Genomic DNA, 22,161 nt, shown 5'->3' on the forward strand with positions numbered 1-22,161 from the left:
TGACACATTTGTTTGGCAATTGTCAACAATTACCAACTGCATGTATTTTATGCTTCTACGATGAAGGCGCAGATGTAACGAGTTCTAAGCAGGTCCTTTTAGAAATAGGACCGCAAAGCCACGACTGGTCGAATTCTCGAATGGAAATACCACCAACTGTCCATGAAGTGTTATCCTTGCAGTTTACGCCAACCGCAGCCGGTAGGATTAATCCGTTGCCAATCATTTTCATCTTTAATCGATACGAATCGCACATTTATAGCCGCGTGGCATTCGCTGCCATCCTTGAGAAGATCGTTTCAGAATTTGAAGAATGAGCGTTCCGCGTACTTGACGGCAAATCCTGAAGCCAAGTGACATTTATTGATGTCCTTCTCATCCACGATAATCATAGCTTTCTGCTCTAATAATAGTAGCAATACATACGTCTAAAAATAGGTTGTTCGAGACTGGCGATCGAAATTCAAACCTTTTATTAATCTTTTAACAATAATCGAACCTGCTCTGAGTTATCTACGTTACATGCAATCCACTGCTCACGATGTTACTTCCTGCATAAACTACTCTATACAACCAGGATGTCTTTTTTGGAGAACTGCGAGACAACGTTATATATATTTCGAAGTAACAGTGTTGTTAGCACTTTCATAGCTTTTCTCTAGTAACCTTTAACCTAGAGTGCTCTGGCAATACTTCAACGATAATTGCGTTGGAAATAGTATAACAGTGCCGTAGTCCTATATACATTGGAATATACAGTCATAATAGATGCGCTTCCGGGTTGGACATATAATACCATTTGGCTGGCCGGCCGTCCGGCCTCCCGCCCGGCTAATTGCTAGTCATTATCAGCGTCCGTCTGTAGCATTTTTAGCTCCAGCAGTATATATCTTTATCTGTCCTTTCCATAGTCCATTTCAATAGAAATTTTTAATGATATCGTCGAAAATAGAATATATATTTTGTGCTTTAAATCACTATGAATTGGCTACCCCGCGTCTATACCACTTCTCAGACTCAAAGGGATGCTCTGCAACGTTTACCGACAGCAATCTCTCTATGGTCATTGTGGATAGGTAAGGCAATTGGATGGAGAGAAATCATTTTGGCTAGAGCTTTGGCCTTAATTTGAAAGTGACCTACGAACTATCGAAGTTTCGTTAGACTAACGTATCTATTTATTTGAAAGAACAGAAAGCTTCCTTGCTATTTTCACCTACCAAATATACCTACAAAAATATAGGTTTTTTTAAGGTCTGGTCTCGTCGTACATTCGTTAGCTGTTTGATTCCATGAAGCACAAGGTATATAAAATCTAATTTCTCTAGGTTAATTAACTAGGTACCTGATGGTGCATAGCCGGTTAAAAGTAAATTTACAGAGGCACATCTAATATGGCACACCGCCTGTGCGTTATCTGCACACACCATTGGATTGATCGTGTGCATTAAAAAAGCCCGCATGACCGCCTTGTGCTAATTTTTTTTTTCATTAAGGACGTTACGCAAAGGTTTTAATAATTCATTTCAAAGCTAGCATCTTCCTTCCCTATTCTCTGTGTTTCTAAGCACATCGTATTAACTACTAATTAGAAATAAACTATTGCCCCAGTTTGTTAGAAATTCCGAAGGTGGTTAAATTCAAACTAATCTAATGCTAGGCTTCGGACTAGCTCAGTTTGACAGGGTGAGATTACCATCTAAAATCAGGGGCAAACATTAAATTGCCTCATGTGGCGCTTTATTGCGGACGTATGTCATTGACTTCCATTGTCGCCAATACATGTCATCTGTTTTTCTTTCGCCGCCGGAAATAAACTGTCATTATCATTGTACAGTTCTACGGTCCGCTAGCTCATAAGCTAGGAATAGTGACGGGTGACGTTTCAAAGGTTTCCACAGTTGCCTTTCGGATGTGTCATCCTTTAGTTCGGACGCGAGCAAAAGCAATGCCGACTGCAGCGATGAGGGTGGCTGCGATCTGCTTACATTGGCCTGTCATTGCTTTGTCAAAGCGTAAAATAGGGCTTGTTTGACTGCGAGAGGTCAATCTGTCCTAGCCGATGGCGTAGCAAATAGGCCATTCATTTATCAGTTTATGTGAGTATTTCCGTTGTTTTGTAGCTTAGCGCTCACGCGTGAAAGTCGCCCACCACAACCCGCCAACACTTCGTCGTAAGAAGTTGGAGCGGCTCACACGTCGGGCGGATGAAAGTGGACGGATTCTTAAACGGAGACGATGCATTCATGTAGCTAGAGCGCTGTTGTGTAACCAGCGAAAACCGTTTTGGGTCTGAAGCAGTTACCATGCTGGTGGAACCAACGGTGATGAGCTGGAATTTGTTGGATGATGCGTGCGGGACCCCTGCACCGTTACTGTTATTGAGTTTACTCAGCCGATAACAACAGTACTCACTTTAACAGATTATCGACAACACCAAGAATAAAATTTTTCATTTTATTCTTAGTAGAGAGAGATACACCGGCCACGTTCATTCAACTAACCTATACCCGAAGGGATCCGAATCAGTTCGGTCTGAATCATACACATACAGACAGGAAAGATACTAGTCGATGAACTATAATGTTCATGAGTGTAGTTTAAAGTATCTATTACATCTCTAAGTATAACATGCCTGTCTAAATATAGATTCAGCTGTTTACGTTTAGGACAAACGGCTAGTCCTCGGCTGTCCAGGGCTACCTGCAAGCTTACAAGTTAATCTGACACAAGTGTTTATTTGACTTCAATAGAACCGCACTTTGAATAGAAATGAATGGTATGAAATTAGCTGCATCGAACTGACAACGACATTTTGAATTCCGCCAACGACACAAACGCTATACAATTTGACTGAGTGAAGGGCGTTATTATGCGTACCACTAATCCACTGGCTTTTATAAATGTGTTTTGTGATGCGATAGCTTTTTTTAACTACACAAATATAATTTACAGTTTCAGAATCGCTCCCACTATAATAGCTCTTCAAGGGGTTTTGTGTAAGAAACTAATTCTATCCAAGCAACTGATATTTACCGAGTGAACTTTACTACGGTGTTTTGTGTCGAGAGTGATTTAGGCTATCCTTTCGAAAGTTAACTATACCTATCTCGTTCCAGCTGGCGTCTAGTAAAGGTGCTCTCCAAGCCGGCTTAGACTCGTTCGCTGACCACTAGTCTAATTTAAGTATATCATTTATACCTTTCTTGTAAAGGCTTAAAGGCAAACGGATTGTGCAGGCCAGGCTTTATAGTTGACCGCTTGACCAAATATATTTCGACCAATTTAGCTCTGCTCGTACGAAGCCCTTCACTCCAGGTTGTTAAAACAACAGCCAGTCTACTGCCGGCATAAACGCCATCTTGCTTTGTATATCCTGTCTTACCTGTATACACATGCCACTTGAGGATATCTCACTTAAATCAAACTGCCGACCTTAAGTTAAGATGTCTGTTAAAGTGCTTGGATTACTTATACTTACTTACACGAGATGTGATGCATTTGCCTCGTGTAAAAGTGGATTCGTTTAAGCCTGTTGCGCTCCACCTCCCTCATCTTGGACAATTTAATAGAATACCATAGAACAATTATAGCTAGATTAGATGGCAAGATGCAGAGCTCAAGACGGCTCGGCTGCCATATTGTTGTCACATAAAGGCCATCGAAGGAAGGGCAACGACGTTATCTTTAAAGACCCCCGTCTTACAGGTAATTACTGGCATGCTTGCGTTTCCCTTTGACATCTTACTTTCTTTGTCTCTTTACATAATCGCCCGATTTGCAGCCGTGAGTCTACGTGACTGTATATCTATTATATCAGGTATTTCGTCTGCCGAAGCGAAACCTGCATCAGCGGGCAAGGCAGGCATATTTGCGGTTAACTCTTCGTCATTTGTTTGTTTGTTTGTTTGTATATTTGTGTGCTTCGGTCTCCTAGATTGACGGGGGGGGGGGGGGGGGGGAGGCAAGCACAAAAGTAATTATGTGAAAGCAACTTGAGGTTATTAGAAGCACGGCACAACCAAAGGCGGTGAGAAAATTAAATATAACTCTGTTGCTATTTGCATACGCAGATGCATCATGACAGCATACGATTATATGTTTAAAACGAGTTAGTGATTGCATTTTATGTAGGTGATTGACTAGTGTGTGGGGGGACGTGGGGGGAGCTTTACTGCCATTTGGTACCGGTAAACACAAGTTAAATATAGATGGAAATTGCTATAAATTAGCTTCATTACATAACGAACGTTTTGTACACATCAGGCGATCACAGTGAACTTTATGGACCTCACAGGTTGTTCTTGTTCTTAAATTAGCATCATAATCACACTGATAACGAGTTAACAAACAAACGCGTTGCTTAGTTTTGCAGTCTACCGTTTAGCAGAATATTGAAAAGTTTTGTCTTGGATATTCGAAACAAGCAAGGCAATATCTATAAAAACAATTTCTTACCGGAAAATGACATAAAAAGATCTGATGCCGGCAAGGTAGTCGACGATTCGGTAAATGTCCCACGAGATATTAGTTCCGTTTGATACAGTCACTTTCTAGACGATGGCGAGCTATAAGTCGATTTTAAGTGTGAGTACGACGACTGCCTCGAACAAATGCGTCTTGCATTGGAAACAAATATATAGTGATCTAACCGCGCAGCTCTCTGTTATGGATTTAGATATAACTATTGTACTACTTTGTTGCATCTCATCAGAAATCCTTAATAAAGAACTTTCGTTCATAAATGATTGCTGCAACCAGGTCTGACCAAGCCTCGTAGCTCTTGTTCAGCTGAGATTGTCTTACATGAGATAGTAGTTCATTTTTATATGTGCATGATGGTCTGCAAAAGTGTGCGTTATTATCGGAGAAAACAAAAAATCAAACTATTTCTTATATGGAATACAACCGCTTTTAGAAGGTTTTCATTTGAATGTACGCTAGGGTCTATCGCGCGTGGTTGAAATCGTAGCCACCGAATTTCAGATCTGTATAGCATTTTGAGGTGTATTCAGTATAAAAGGTATAAGAAAATACAGTTGACTACACATATTGAGGCTATGTGTAGCAAGTAATACGTAGCCAGCAGAAAAGTTCCCTCTGAACCAAATGAAGGAAGTGCCGTCAGTTGAGACATGTCGAACGTGGACATCGGAATGAAGCTACCGTCGGCCATCTAAATCGAACTGCAAGCACAAAGTCTTCAAAGCGTACTTTTTACTTTTTTAAAGGTGATAGGCAGGTTCTGCGAGGGACTCGCTGAGGACCTTTGTGAACCGTCATAAATTGACATTGATTCCATTTTGGCTTATTCTAACGTTAGCATTATAAAAAAGCTTCCGTGGAAAATATGTACTTCCACTTATGGAACTAGAAAAACCTCTTACTCTGAGAATCCCTATAAATCCACAGAGTCTACGAATAGAAATGTTTAAAACGTACCGAATTCTGTACGTGTGCTACATTGGTAATACCGTGGTTTTGTCACATGAGTTTCGTGCACAGATAAACGGAAACGAAACCGTTTTCGTTTTCTTGATCGTCGTTCTATTGAGGTGATAACGACATCGTAATTACGTGCTTTCCCCATGCTATTGCGCTGTCGCCCATCGACAAGGAGTACTTGCTCTGCATAGATAAGAACAGACGCAACTTATATACTGAAAGAACAACAATACTCTAAAGAAAGGACGTATGTTACAAACAATTAAATGAATCCATTTATTATCTATCTCGGTTGATAAAGGAATAGTATTGATTCAAGTGGGATTATTGGTACTTAGTATCTATTTCGCAGTGGATAGCACTTTCAATTCAGTATTGATAGAAGATAGCTAGAACATGCGTTTGTTGTTAGTGCAGTAAATACTGTAGGCGGTAGTAGTGCCTTTAATGCTAAAGACAGCCTGCTTACGTGGGGCATGATCTATAGTCGATTTTGAACGGAACGATCTCCAAAGATGACAAATGTATTGTGATTGATTTTAATAAGTCCGCAGTCACAAAAAATAAATAGCAGTTATGGTGCTTCATTAAAAAAAAAAAATATATATATATATATATATCTTTATTTTTAATTAATTAATTAGTTTAATATATTTTTTATTATTGTGTCAATAGGCGCACCAGCATCAGTAATCTCGGAGAAGTCTCCGCTTATGTCTTTGGAACTATTTTCAAGAATGTAAATACGATATATTAAAAGGAATTTACTGTTTTTTTTTTATGTGCATGCAAAAATATGATTAATTACGAGGTTCTTTGAAAACGTCGTGCTTTTATCTGAACTGCAACTCTCAACAAAACAAAGCTGTAAATCAAGGGAACAGGCTTAACTGTTGGACATTTTTGGGTGAAAGATACGATTAGGTAATAGTAACTGTTCTCCATTTAACTGTTTGCTTTATTAAAAACTATAAATGCGTTTCAACCAATAGTCACGATCTATAGCTCAAAGACGATCTATTCAGATATATATATAGTATATATATCCAGATATATAGTATATATATTCAGTTATATATATGGTATATAGTATGGATTCGATTTTTTTGTTTTTTTCTCGGATTTATTCGATTACACACTTAGAATAGCAATATTTGTGTGGACGTGTAGAAGACGAATCCTAAGAACTTGTTTTGGCTTCGTTGTTCGATATGCGCCCAAACGACTGACTTCCATTATGTCTGTATTCCAAACAGGTAGGCCGTCTTCTGGACCCTGAAATCAGGATTTGCAGTAAGATTTCATTCTATTGTTGTCAGTGAATTGCTTCAAAAAATTATACTGTTGGTAATATTCAAAGAGCACTTTTTCAAATACCTGTTTCAGTGTATTAAACTACAATTCTCTCATTCAGCTTTTGTAAAGATCGCGCTACGCGATGCACAAGAAACCGTGGCCAGGGTTACGAAGCTCCCAGTCAAGTGTTTGCCGATAGCAGGCCTCCTTTCGCTTACAGTCGGGACGCTGGCCCTTATTTAGAAGGATAGAAATAGTGGCGAATGTTTTGGCTGTCATAAGTCAAAATCAGTTCATACCTCTTTCTAGCGAGTCCAAATTTCATTCTCAAGTTAGGACTTGAGTAGCCAGCGTTCAGAACAAGATTGGCAAACCCGGCAGTCAGTGATTTTTTTAATCCATGCAAAGCATTTAAGTGTGGACTTCTAGTTTTTGTTGCGGAACTATTATATTTATGACACTGTATTCATATAAGGTAATGATAAGCATAGTGTAAGCATATATGTAAGCGCTACGACTCATTGAAGTATGAAGAAACTGCGAGCGGCAGCGGAAAGAGATGCAAATGATGACCTAGTGAGATAAATCGTGTTTTCAAAACGTCAGCACAACTTACCTGTAGTGCTAATTCGACAGGTCGGCAGTGTCACTGACTTAAAACGTACATATGCACTTGAATGGCATTGAAAGTAATTCAGAACTTTATGCCCGGTCAAGCTGTAGGGCAATACTTCCCCGTTACATCTTATTATCTTAACTGGTCTTGCTTCGTTTAGCAATATTCCAGCTTCAATTTACAAACCTTAATGTATTTGTGTAATGAATTTCTTCAGGGAGGCTCATATAGACGGTATTCTTGGTAACGGGATGACCCAGAAAAACATATCAGTTCAGACCCCATCGAGGCGTTCGTATAGTGCGGTTGATACGATAATTTGCGACGTATCAAAATCCGAATACCATTTGTTGTTGAACTCCACGTTTACCGGGCGACAGTATAAAAATGGTTAAACCTTCGCTAGATGGCGCGTGACTAATCGAGCTATTTCCCTATCTGAAGTTCGCGGTTCGCGCTCAAGAAGATGGACATTTTCTAAATGTTCTACATAACAGTGGCCAAATGCAAAGCAGCACTGATCTGGCGAACGAATGAATTTTCTCCGCGGCAGTAGAAACATAGATAGATTAGATACCATATTTACCTGGCCTCTCTGACATATTCTGTCATTAGTACTAAAATACTACCTAGTTTAGATGCTACGGCAAAAGCGCGCTTTTTTTGAAAATGGCGCGCCAGATGCTTGGTGATGCATTTAGCTTCGTACCTAGTGAGTAATGTGAAGCGTTCGTTCCTTTTTCATACCGACACTTGTGATGGATCGGATAAACAGAAACACCATCAGAAACCATATATATATATATATATATATATATATATATATATATATATATATATATATATATATATATATATCGTTCGCACCGATTCTAATCAAGTCTATTCAAATAGATGGAAATAATCTACTTTGTACGGCTTATTCAAATCAAACCGTCTGCACTGCCTCTCCGAAGGGTTCTCTGACAGGTCTTGACAGCCAAATCACCATTGATTCAATGCGCGTGTCGACTGTGCGAAATTTCTGTTGTGTGTCTGTTATCATTAAATGAAATTGGTAAATTTCAACTAATGCCTTAAATACCTTATCGAAGAAGCACTCACGCGTGCTCTGACTCGTCTACGTGTCTCGCACAGACACGCATATATGTAATACGCTGACCGGAAAACGACATACAAGTCTTGCGTGAATGGTCATCTTTTGGAAGATAATGAAAAAACGGACCAGTAGTATATATTGGGCATAGACAAACCAAAACTTAGAATTTCAAATCTCAGAAAGTTACAATTATCGAATACTACAGATGTAGACAAAGTACGACGCTGTAGTACGCACGATTGCTCACGGTAAGTGCGTTTTAACACGCACCGAACCCGATAAATAATTTAGGATCTATATCAAATACATCTTTTTCAACTCATCATACTTAAGATGTTGGCTCGCTGGCCGTTCGCCGTACTTTAATAAAATAATGGCCAGTTTGGCCAAAAGTAATTAGTTATTCTGCGATGCATTACATTACCGTACGAGCATCCGTTACGATATATCTTGGTTTAAGCGTTGACGAATGAATCCGTCTCAAGCTAACTCGCAATCACCGTTGAAACAAACGTTTATCAGATCGAAGCGAGGACGCGCTTGCTGCTCGATGAAGATGAGCTTTTGACCGAGCAGGCACAGGCTCGAATACAATGTGGCCTTAAATCAGCTAATTATGACCAATTGATCCTCAAAGACGACTTGCATACCAAGCAAAACGTAAACGAGTAGACTAACCACAGAATCATTTTTTTTCGTCAATATATGGTGTCGTTATTGTAGATAATGAACAAATCAAAATCAGTAAATTAAACATTTCAGCATGTTTAGTCCGGTGAACTCTACATCCGCATGGGACGCAAACAAGTATTCACTCTTATGCAAAGATCTGGAGACCCAGAACTCGAAGACCGGCTGATAAACAACCGCTATTATGCATCTATATGCGTTTACCTGTTCATTTTGTTTGGGGACGAAGCGTACTCTAATAATTTAATTTACAAATATAGTTCTGTTGTTGACGGCGGCCTTCGTGTAACTGCAAACAGGGAGAAATTCAAAACAAGTTGCCTAAACGCTGGATATGCACATCTATACAATTCGTTCTCCTCTGAATTTAATTACGTATGATAAACAATGTTCCCTATACGTTTGGATAGGTCGTCTATTATCGACCCCACGTTCAACATACCGGCATGTCTGCTTGCGTGTGTCTCCTTCCTGGCTCTTTGCAAAGCAACTAGAACGTACGTAAGCTCACAGGTCAGTAGAATAGTATTTGCCTTTGTTCCAAAAATGAGAACTGCTCACGTAAATAAATTTCAACAAAAAATGGATCAAGCTTCAGCCTTGCAGCTGAAATGATTTTTTATGAACTAAATTTTCCATCATTTATTCCAGAAATGACCTGAACTCTACATCTATTTTTATAAAAGTTCTTTTCACTCTGTTTTGAACTCCATAACTAATTCGTTTTCAATAACTGTAATGTGTTTGTGGCATACATAGCATAAATTGTCAAAAGTTCCGATAAAAGCAAAAAAATTACGCTATTAACGTTGATAGTCTAGGCAGTTTGTCAGGTCGAAATGGCCTTAAAGACACGACACTCAGGGTGGTATCACGGCGAATTTCAGTAAAAACAACAGCTTACAGCCTATCTGTGAGTGACTGTCGCTTATTGCGTCTATGAGTGCAAGACTGGGCACAAAGTGAACCGGATCCTGTCTCGTACGGATAGCAGTTATGGCGAACGATTTGATTAGTATTTTATGCAACATCTACTTAGAGGAAGTAGGCAGTTTGATAGAAATTCGGATTTAACCAATTCCAAATAGAGGCTCATTGCACTGTTTTTCTCAGGAGAAAACCACTGCCCAACAGCATAGGCTGGTTCACACAAACATTCGTGAACGATTGCTTCTCTTTTCCAGAAGTCATGGCGAATGTAAAAATCATTCAAGTGTTTTGCAACTATGATTCAATAGGAAGCTTTTGTTTCTACCAACAAGTCGGATTTGACGGAGTGCAACATACTCAAGCAGGAGCTAAGTTGACTAAAATGTCCACTAGCTTCTTGTTTATCGTCAATACCAGACACAATTAAGCCAACAACTAAAAAGAGATTTGCCCTAATATGGCCGCGGATGAATTATCTTCAGGACGTCAAAACGGGACGTCAAATAGGATTTAAAGAAAAGGATCACTAAAATCGTCATTTGTAAAGTAACGAAAATGCTAACCGCGCCGTAGGCCAAAAAACTTTCAATTTTTTCTAAACATCTTTCTATCTAAAAGAACATACATATAGGTACCACAAGTGACCTGGGCGTTGAATTCACACCGTGCAGTCAGCTAGTTTTACGAAAGTGCCAGCCACTTCCCAAATACATCTGTGTACATTTTCCTGCGAAAATGGAAGTGTGGCCTTGGCGCGACTATAAATGTTCGCATACTGCTGATTAGAAGTAATAAAAGTTTGCTTTAGGCATTGTAGCCAATGCTCTGTGGGATGTATCTTAGGTTGATTATAGTGGAGTAGTCATAGATTCTTGTTTCTCCCTTGAAAGTTATGCTACCTGAAAATAGGTTTGAGGTAATCAAAATAACAGTCCTGCCGCAACAGATACCAGCGTGACGACGAGACCGACCACTATTTCTCTGAAGACCAAATTGATAGAACTGGAATACAGAAAACGTGAACAGGTACTCCTTTGGCGAACGCTGGCTCTCAGTAAATATTTTCTATTCATATATTTTCTAATCGATACTTCTTTTTAAAATAGATTTAGCGACAATCGTGAAGTGACACCTGTCATGAGTGCGAGCCAGGTCGCAAGAAGCGCGTTCGTATAGTTCTAACAAAAGTATAAAGTGTAACTTCTAGACTAGCCAATTTCGGGCAAATTTCTGTTCGAGTTTGGATACTCTTCAGACGACTTCATTTTGCAAGACTGGAAAATTGGTTTTTTGATACTTGTTACAATATTTTTTTGTGTTGTTTGATTTTGACTATTGGCTCAGTTTTGCGAGTATTCGCTCAGTGTAATATACTAGATATCTGTGCGCTTGTATCTAATAGCAAGTGACAATATGCTATCGTTTTCCGATTGATGCCTGTACCTTCCGAAACTCCATTAGGAGGAAGATCTGTAGTTTATGTGCAGAGTCGTAGATAAGAAAGTTCTGTGTTATTAAATTAACTCAACATGTCCTTCAATTCATATAGTTCCTTGACCAGAAAAGGCGTAATCTTGGTTCAAAATCATATCAATTTGAGATAGTATAAAAAAAAATTATAATATTTTACGTGGCATAGACAAAAAGATTATGCATTTTTGCGGCTTGCAGTATCAGACCTCTTCAACGAACTGTTTAATTAAATTTTTGATTTTAAATTTGAGTAAGCAAAATAGTGGAATTGAATTGATCCGTCCCGGTTCAATCTCCTCTGCTTCGTGTGCCTCATGTTATGTACCTCGTGTCCACCTCCAGCGGTTTGCGGAAGACGACACGCGACAGCGCTCAGTCGCTCCACGATAGACCTCAAGACTTCATGACGTATTGCTATGGGCATTAATGAGCTGGTGCGTACTTGACTCACAATATAGCAAACGTTAATACTTTCTTGATTGAGAGCCAATGGCTGTTATCAGGCTTAGCTACATCTTCGATAGATGCTTATCGATAGAAGTTGTAATTTACAAGTTCTCGCGACGGGTGCTCATTTTAGTACATCGGATGCAGTGCGCACAATCTCAACTCGACCATTCAAACAACAAGTACGATACGCTTGATCGAATTAGTCACATTAGGGAAATTGTTGTATACTTACGATGCAGATTTAATCAGATGAACGCGGTACGGTACTGGCTCGCTAACGCCATGCGTGCTTAGTTGAAAGCTATTGTTATTTCTACTATGGTAAGGTATTACTGTTGACAATCTGTTACATGACAAGGCAGGCAGCAGGTACGTTCTGACCGCTTGCTGTATGATGGGGCAAGTAAGCTGAAAAGACGACGTCACACGTCAGCGATTGCTTGAACGATTCGTGTCTAGTGGCCATCGGTGATATTGATGTTAGGACACTGTCGTCGTGACGACGTTGCTTCCATTGGCCACCAAACAGACATCATAAAGTTATCCCTGCTGATGCTCAAAGTAGCCGAAGTAGTACTGCGATTTACTATGAAACATTCCGTATAGTTGTAATGGTGATATCCGAAAAGAAAGAACCTGCCCGTTTGCCGAACTCAAGTGCATCCAATAGACTTTGCCAAAGCATTCGACAGTAGCGATTAGCTCTAGACCGTTCGCTCATGTCTTTGGCGCGCCTGTTAATAGGTGCTGTCGCGTGCCGTTGTAGCCCTAGCTTGAGCGGTAGACGAGGCGCCGGGTAGATGGCGATTTATCGCGTGAATCAAATAAAGAAGCGAGTTAGTCTTCTTTGCCTATTTCTTCTTTTTTCTTTGCATCTGCTGTGATATCGGCACAGCGCAGATATTACACGCTCGTAGACGTCTTTACGGGAGCTCCAAGCCTACGACGCCGGCTAAAGTTGGGCAAAGTAAGCAAACAAGCTAGCGTTGACGTTTGCCCATCAGTGTGTGTCTCTGACGGCGTAGTTTTGCGAAATTATTCGCGTTCACCGAATTTACCATGCCTGCCCTTATTTGTCTTTCCTGATTTTCTCCGTCTACCTCCCTGACGACATACTCGCCGTCAGCAGCTTCTTATTAGTTGCGCTGCTATTGCCGCTTAATGCTGCCCCCTTCCATCCTTTTGCCTCGATTACATTTTCCTATTCTCTTCTCACTGTTCATCGGGTCGCAAAGATATCCTCATTATTTTTGGCATTGGCTGTTACGATTGTTTTGCTCTTAACCGATGTATGGATGAATATTCCTTCGACGCCTGCGGAATCTGTCAAGATGAGTTGGTTTGTTTGTTAACTCGTGTCAACGGTAAATAATATGAGCTTGAACGGCGGATTGGTTGTCTGCAAATAATCCGCGAATTGAAATAACAAAAACGTCATGCGACGTTAACAAGACTAAAATTACTGGTCTTCAATTAATGTGGTAGGATCTACTGAACTCATAACTCACAATACGTGTATGAACAGACTGTTTTATTGACATATACTGTATAAGACAGTATGGCGGGACGTGCTTTTAGAGAATCTGTATGGCACTTGGAATATGTTGCCTTATACTAGAAATTAAGAAAAGCGTTCGTTTTTGTGATAATATGCTTTGTAAAGTTTGATTCGCTGCATCGAAGCCTTAGCACCTAACTACTACGCAGGAGAACAAACAGTCGCTTAGCACTAGCGTCGAATTTAATGTATTTATTATTATTTTGTCACTCGTTGGCTGCGGTAACGAAAGAAGCGACATAAACTCAAAAAAAACGAACTCCATGGAGCCACTCCACGACGGGCCTATCCAGGCGGACTACAATGCCGCAGACCTCTCGTCTTTGAAAGTTGCCCCGGAAACGAACTCGTGTGCACCTCAAGCTCTTCAAATACGATTTGCCGATGGTAAGTTTCAAATCTTCGCTAACCTACTAGATGTCCAACTGCTCAGTTTAGCTTGGCCTACTTCAAAGTATTTGGTGTTCACAGTTGGGGGGTAGCAACCCGGACGTCCAAATCGAATTCTAAAAGCACTACATGAGGTGCTATGCACTTCATTGTATAGTAACTAGACAATAGACGTTAGAGCTGTTAGGTATGAAAAGAGCGTTCTACTAATAGATTAAGCGAAACAGCTTCGTTCATGATTTACCACGCTTACCATGATCACGCTTGTTTCTGTACGGCTTTCAAATGCGGAACCGATTAGTTCAACACACGGCTTATTCACCGTACTCTAATAACCACTTACTTAGAATGATGCAAAATCTGTTGGCTAGCCAATGGTTCTCGGAGGGAGGCTAGGACATAGGCTTTTGGGTATGTTACCGCACGGAAGTCCGTAAGCTGCCAGATAAATAAATCGGAAAAGATCATAGCCACAATCAAGTGGATAGTTGAGGTCTTGACACTGTTTCAAGATAGCAAATTGCACGTTTGTTCAGACTGAAAATCGGCTTGTCATTTTGGTTGTCACAGCTGTCACAGATTTGGTTTGTCATAGCTGACGAAACGCTGTTCGCTGAGCGGAGGGCAATTGTGGAAGGCAAAACATTACTGCCGTGATCCGTGGTGCAAACTTGTTTTAATAAGTTTCTCTCAGTCGCGCTAACTTTTTACTACTTTTTTTTTTAATCAGCTTGCTCTAAAGCTGAGTAGCTAATTGAATCGTTCACACCGGAAATATTCGTTGAAGTAGTACGAGAGTTGGCGCGTTCGGTTTTGTATACAGCCGTTTCGGATGTAGAATTGTAAAGATGTTCACTTCCCTAAGTTGTTTTCCGCACCCAACATACACATTTATCAAGTGTCTAATTATTGGAGAACAATTATTTAATCTAACAATTGAAGGGAGTCGACATCGTGGGGTATTAGTCTTCAAAATGATATAGGCAAAATTAATAATGACTCGCTTGTCTTCGAAGAATGCGTCTATATGTATAAAGGCCAAATTTATTAGTGAGGACCGGGTCATTGCTATGTAGTGCTTTCTATGGAATTGATATCATCACAGTGCTTTCACTATGACGGTATCAATTCCATTGAGGTAAGAATAGACATTGTCTTCACCATCCTACCACCATTCTATTACGATAACTCTCCTACGCCCACGTAGTTCTAGTTCATATAAACGACAAATTTGAGCATGGACATAGCGCTTGTTAGTAGGACAAAGCGACCATATACGGCTTTTTTCACGGCGGCTAGGATATTTCTGGCCAGGTCAGCACCCGACATAATTCTTTCACATCCGGCCGAAAACCGCTCAAGTTGCTAGACATCCCATCTACTTATTAGCTAACAAAAACCCATCAAATCATGCACTGTATTTTTACGCATTAATCTTTTTTTGTTAACGTAGAATGTTATTTTCTATAACTGTACGGATAGACATCTGGAATAGATATGTACGTTGGACCAACTTCAGTTATGAGCAAGTATCTAAGCTAACTTTTTAAGCTTTCGAACACATAAAAATTCCAACACCTCCCACCGGTACTTCATCGTACATATAAATAAAGCGTGAATGAAATAAAATAGAACAATACGTTAGTTAAAAAGCCACTCAACATATGCTTCAAGTAAGTTGTTAGTACTATTATGATGAGACTATTACTTCAGTGTACCAATTTGTATTGGAAGATTTCTATAATACAATTTGTACTGCGTGTTCAATAAGTAAAGCGTTCAGTATATTGGGAAACAGGCGCCGTTTAGTGTTGTAAAAAGTATTTAAAGTTGTTGTACTATGTTCTAGAACCGTTATTTGCACCGGTTGTCACTACGCGCCGCCTTTGGGACCTAGACCACACAGTAACCGTTCTCGAGGTCGTCCTTCTTTAATGCGCAAATAATTGTTCAATAACAAGTGTGTTTCAGGTGATATCAGTAGGTATTAAAATTTCCCTCAAATTCTTCAAAACGCCGTTGAAGCGTAGCTGGGCACCGCAATCGGTAACTGATATTTTCCTCTTTAAAACGAAGCCACATGAAAAATCTATGTTATTCCTAGTTTTACGTCTATATATATATGTATGTATGTACAAATATATATATATATATATATATATATATATATATATATATGTAATTTTATAAGAATTGCATCTCATTCAAAAGTTATCGAAAATTCTTATTTGCTTATTGATACTCATGCTAAACTGCTCCAACATTAATGTCAGCTATATAGAAAAGGGTAACGGGATATAAGAAAGAGGTAATGCAGGTAGTTAAATAGAATGTACACCTCAGGGTAGGCTTCTACTATAATAGGGATTACTACGCGAGGCAGAATATATTATTAATCGGCTTCGAGGATCCCGGGAACCTTCTAATGACAACTTCCTCTAATAGGACAGGCTTATTTTAAGCCCACGGCTATCATGGAGATTTTGTTTTAAACTGGTCGATGTAAGTGTTCCTTCAGTTCATAATACAAATTTTACGATATAGACCACAGAATATGGCATACACTGTGAAAAGCGTGAGATGAATTTGTTGACAAGGCATCAAACAACTTCGACAGGAATCATTTTTGTCAGTCTCTTTTGTGAGGAAAATAGTTGACCTTTGGTCCGGCTTGGTAACGCCTGGCCATCAACATACACCTCAACACTACATATACGATGAAACAAGAGTAATTAGGCCGCGTCCTAATCTGCCTCATCATTTCATACGAGGCAGGAAAAGCTCGCCAGCTTGTCTCTCAAAAAAAAGTTTTGTTTTTATTTGCACTACTGAATTCCACATAGCTACTTATTAGCTAGACGACATATTGCTAGGTTACCTTTTAGGTGGCCTTAAAACACACAACAATATAACACGTAAGTTGACAGAATATACACTGTTTACTAACTGCGCACTTTAATCAAATAGAAAAAGATACAAATAAAAAGAACGCAGTGCGAAACTAACAAGTCCTGCATCCTATAAAAGCGTTGATTTTTTACAGTTTTGTTTATATGTACGTATATTCAGCAACAGGCAAGGCAGAGCAAGCACAAAGGCACAGTATAGCAAAGTGAATCGGTCGTCGCCTTCTGAGCAGGAGCGACCCACCTTGTAAATAGCATACATGCACTTAATCTCCAAAAAGTAAAGAATGGGTCTTTCCTATCTGTTCCCCCTTCTCGGAACGTTCCAACTTGAAAACTTCATTGTGAAGTTGCTTAGAAGAGTTTAAAGAGTTCCACATTAGATAGCAAAAGTCTTCAAAGCAAATTAAAAGCTCCTGTGTTCCAAACAAGGCTAATGTAGCCTGTTCAGAGGTTTTTTAAACCTAATGCACATTTTGTTTTTTATTTGACACCTCACATGTATGTTCTTTTTCCGTTGAGAGCAATTTAAATACGTTCACGACGAACTGTGCAGATGTCAAGCGACGAGATCAAGTTATTCTTATTTATTTACTGTTGCTATTGGTGTCGTATATATTGCCCTGAAATAGTGTACACGATTTATATAAAAAAAAAAAAAACTATTCTCACTAGTGTTTATTCGTTTAGCGGAAATACGGAAGCTATATAGGTAAATCATAATTTGTTCCGCCCGAAGAAAACAACAACTTTTTACAGTTGAAAGAAGGCGCTGATCATATTATAGTGCTAATGCTTTCTGAACACAGAATTTCGTCGAGGCAGAACGGTCCGGCGTCCCGATGCAGTTGGATAATGTGGCCGTTCCACTCCGCGCGCTGTAGCACAAAATGTCATGGCTAATGCGTTCGTCTGTTCTAGAACGACGCATTCAACAGAAAGCTATCTTGAGCAAGAACTACTTAACGTTTTATTAAACGCAGTCGAAACTTGTAACTTCCCTCTGTTGTTATCATTCCCGCATTATAAAAACAACAATAAGTGTTTCGGCATCACTTTCGTTGGTTCGGTACCTTTATGAACATCATCTAAGATGGAAAGGCGAAACGTCCGTTTGCAAGCATTGCGAGCCAGTTCGTCCGCTACACGTTTTTCGCCATATTGTTTTAGTTGTCATTTTTTTCGAATGTAGTTATTGCCCTGCTCTAACAGATCACTAACAGGAAACGGTAAAAAGAGTCACCACTCTGTGTAGTATTTCAAAATTTCGATTGTTGATAAGAAATGCCAGTTTAGCCTATGCTTGAAGAAAGTTTGGGGTTGGACAGACGCTGAACAAATAACAGTCCTATGGAATTAGAACGCAAAAGAATAGCTTTTAAACCTACATAGGCTTACGAGCACGAATGAGCATACTAAATAATCTTTACCCGTTTATAGTATATATTTACGAGCTTGGTAATGGCATTATAGCCTTTGATCATTCTTAACAATTTCCAAAAAAACCCTTACTGTACTCGCAACAAACATATCTATCTAGGGAAACTCAATTATTTGTTTACCACGGCGAAAAACTATCCTGGAAGGGTGGAAATGGTTTGTGATTGGGGTGGACGGTAAACAGCGGGTAGAAGGTGTCTCGTTGAATCGAGCCAGGCCAACAATTAAGCGTCAGCTGGTGCTTGTATTTGACATAAAACTGAGATTTTATACCTTAAACCTGTTGACTATACGTTTCTAGTGCTTCCTAACCTTACGACGCTATCGAACCAGAATTAAATGAACTCGAACTGAATGAGTACTTATGTGCATCAAGTGCTCTGTGCAAGTCCGATTCTCAATTAAAGTTGTAAAAATGGTGTTTAACAACAGCTTGTTGGAACCAGTCCCCTGTGGGCTGCCCAGTACCGCAAACCAACTGCCCCATAAAAATCTAACCTAACAGCTAATAGATTTAAAAAAAAATAAAAGATGACCACAATTTGCAGTGTTGAAAAAACGTCCGATGCCGGCTCATCTTAAAGAACGGTCATTCATCGAATCTCATCAGCGGTGACAAATTTCAAGCACTGAATCAGCTCTTATTCGAGCTCCTATGAATATGCACGGAGGAGGTCACCATCATGAACCGGCAAGGTGAGATTTCCAGCTATCGTGAGGAACAGTTAGATAAAACCACTCGACCTATAGTAGATATACCCCATAGTATTTTGTGAAATATTATTCAACATTTGCAAGTTGCTTTTGGAACGATCAATAGAATGAATTTTTAAGGCTCGTCTAAGGAATAAATTGAAAGTTTAGTGCAATACTGAAAAAGAAAGAGGACAAACACATTCACATACAGATAACAAGAGGATACTCAGGACTTTAGTGCTAAATAGCAGGGATGCTAGGGCATTTCTAATCAAGTCGTATCGTTGTATGCATTTTACTGCAAGCATTCTCAGTGTCTCGCTTTTGTATGATGGCCATTTCGACCTATGCGACCCAATTGATAATCCAATTAAACTCGCTAAAATTTGACGCTTCCTTAGTTGTGATCTATTGTACATTATAAAAATCAGATAGGTCATTTTTTACGAGACCAACAACAATGCTTTCTGGAATGACTGATTCGGCTAATGTTCTTGTGTTAACTGCTTCGACGAGTAAGCTGGTGAAAGTGTAGGAAATTGAAATTGTTTCTCTTTCTTACAAGTCTATTATTATGTGTTTATTGATAAAAATAAAAACATATATCGATTTTGTAAGTTCATGAATCAGCGTAAGCAACAAAATAACGCGAATAATAATAATAATGTAAGTGGAAAAGTTGTTCATAGCAATAGATACGGTTTATCTGTTGTGCGTACGTTTATCTGAGAGCCAATCGAGTATTTTTTTGAACTTTCCCGCCAATTGCATGCTCTCGCGAATGGCTTACATGCGCATTGAATCCAAAGGCTTACTCCACAGCTCAAGCATAAACCAGAGAGGTTTTGTGTGTTAAAAATTCAACTTCATATGGCCTCTTTGATTCAAAACCGATGCAAACGGATTAGAACAACTTTCCTCAGTTTAACTATTCGTTTGGAAAAATATCTGATACCAATGTCAAGTAATTGCACCGCAAACAGGTTTCTTATCAATGGTAAGTGTAAAACTTGAAAACATGTTTGACCGTTCTGTGGTTTTCAAGAAAAAAAAAAGTACTAGTAAATGGCTTAAAGAACATTCGGCCGCGATACGTCTGGAAGCTCAAGAACACCGGCCAATTGCCCAGTTATAATTCTACGATGATTAATTTATCAAAATTACGATTATTGCCACCATATTGTCCAGAATAAAACTGGTTCTATTACAAGAAAGAATACTTTGGCATATAATTTAGAACACAAAATATCACCGTGTTCCACAAAACACCCCTGCCGTATCATGAAGATCATATCGTAATAACTGGTTTGGGGCGGCAAGTTTCGAAGACTGCAATTTCTTATCGAGCCTCATTAGCGTCCCCTGGGTGAAATTTCTAGATTTATCCAAATTGCAAAAAAGAGGCCACTAGCCAGTGACAATAAACGGGGGTAATCGATGTGGCTAAAGTTGCGACACTTCCACTAAGCGCCACAGTCAAAAGTATGACTGCTGCGGCTACCGGATACAGACGCCATAAATCTTAAACCAATTAACTAACGCGTTTCACTCTGTAGACAAAACAGCACAAAATGAATCTGAGCGTCATCTGAGTGCTGCTAGCGACTAACTGATAGCGGTCGAAAATACGGGTGGGGGAGGGATGCGGGGTCTTACCTGCGACTATCATTGCGTCGCACGATTACCTGTGGCGGAGATAAAAATGCGTCTTCTGCCGTCAAGCTTTGGTTCCAATAAATGTTGCCGATGTCAATAGTTTTATAATAATAGCAATAACAATAAGAGTAGTACCGGTCGTTATTGTACATATTGCTCAGTTTAGAGCTATCACTAGCCATCCTGCCGTAGCAATACTAACAAAAGTGCTCTAATTTTGTCCGATTTAATTTCAATGATTTTCGTTACATTGTGACGTTCTGTTATTTCCAACAAAACGTCGTGCAGTGATACATAGACAACGTATCATGTGCTGTAAGGATGGCCGGCAGTATATCAAGGTATGCCTTAATATTGTACAGATTAAATGCTGGTCTGCTGGAAAGGCGTAGTGTTGAACGGTTCGAGGATCGCTAGTAAAACACGTGCATATGAAAGAGCAGATATAGTGACCGATACAAGGTAACGCTATGCGAACTCTAGTGGGACAAAAAAAAAAGCTTGCAGCTAACTTCCAAGACGTGAGATGCGAGAAACATTTTGCATAGACTTCTAGCATAGAAGTGACTGTTGCAGAAGTTGGAGAATACAGTTGAAGGCTACCATGGCTAAATAGCGGAATTCACAACACGAGGTCGTTCCGTCTCACGCCATTGCGTTTCGGTAAAATCGGAAAAGTTCCCAACGTGAATATCCTTAAGCGTAAATGGCAGATCGTAAATAATACAGAGGACGTTTTGCATCAAAACGAAATCTGTGCGTCTTACAAAAAAAGTAGCAACAGGCAAGGTTGGTAACATCAGCTTCAACTATGACATCCAGCATATCAGTAGCGCTGCTTAAATCAACTGGCATTTTAATACCTGCGCCGATATTCCATGAAGGAGCACATTATCGTTAAATAAAATATTAATTATTTCAACGTACGATGAAATCGCTCATAGGACAGCCCTATACTATCGCTAACATCAATAATTAGACCTTGCAAGTTCACACACAAAAAAATTGAAACTGACAATTTAAAATCTTCACCAAAAAAGCAAAAAAATTAATGAAAATATTTTGCTAGTATCAGTAACGAAGATCTATTCATGTAAAGCTGCACAATACGTTTAATATTTCTTTGCATTTTGGTTTATACAGGTTCTACTATAGTGTTTTAGCACGTAGACAACTTTTGTCAGTATCTTAAGTTACTTAATAATATTTAAATCTCGGTTATACAAAGCCAGCGCGCTCAATACGTGGTCGCTATAGTACCTCCAATTGGTAGTAATTTCATCTTATGCAACGTGTATATGGATTTTTCCATGCTGCATCTGTGCTGTCAATCTTTTACCGAGATGACCAACAAGCAGCCGTCTATAGTGCATTACTAACGGCTGACAATCATCGTTACTGATAAAGTATCGTATCAAAAGAGCGTGTCGGCAAACCGCAAGACAACAGGAGTACGACAAGCCGCCAAAGTGCGAAATCGAGCAAAAAAAAATATTGCAAGACCTGCCTGAAACGA

The 22,161-nt window shown here is 39.5% G+C and overlaps 1 long non-coding RNA gene across 1 annotated transcript in view; it reads left to right on the forward strand.

The window, feature by feature from the left end:
• The window catches only part of LOC147756321 (uncharacterized), a 33,711-nt gene extending 15,867 nt beyond the window's left edge, over positions 1-17,844 (forward strand). The window contains exons 3-4 of the long non-coding RNA XR_015327079.1: positions 13,790-13,944; positions 17,663-17,844. This is a non-coding gene — a long non-coding RNA (uncharacterized LOC147756321). The remainder of the gene's footprint in view (positions 1-13,789; positions 13,945-17,662) is intronic.
• Positions 17,845-22,161: the final 4,317 nt, after the last annotated feature.

The sequence above is a fragment of the Varroa destructor genome, unplaced genomic scaffold (assembly GCF_002443255.2).
Source record: "Varroa destructor unplaced genomic scaffold, Vdes_3.0 BEIS01000004.1, whole genome shotgun sequence".
Taxonomy (NCBI): Eukaryota; Metazoa; Arthropoda; class Arachnida; order Mesostigmata; family Varroidae; genus Varroa; species Varroa destructor.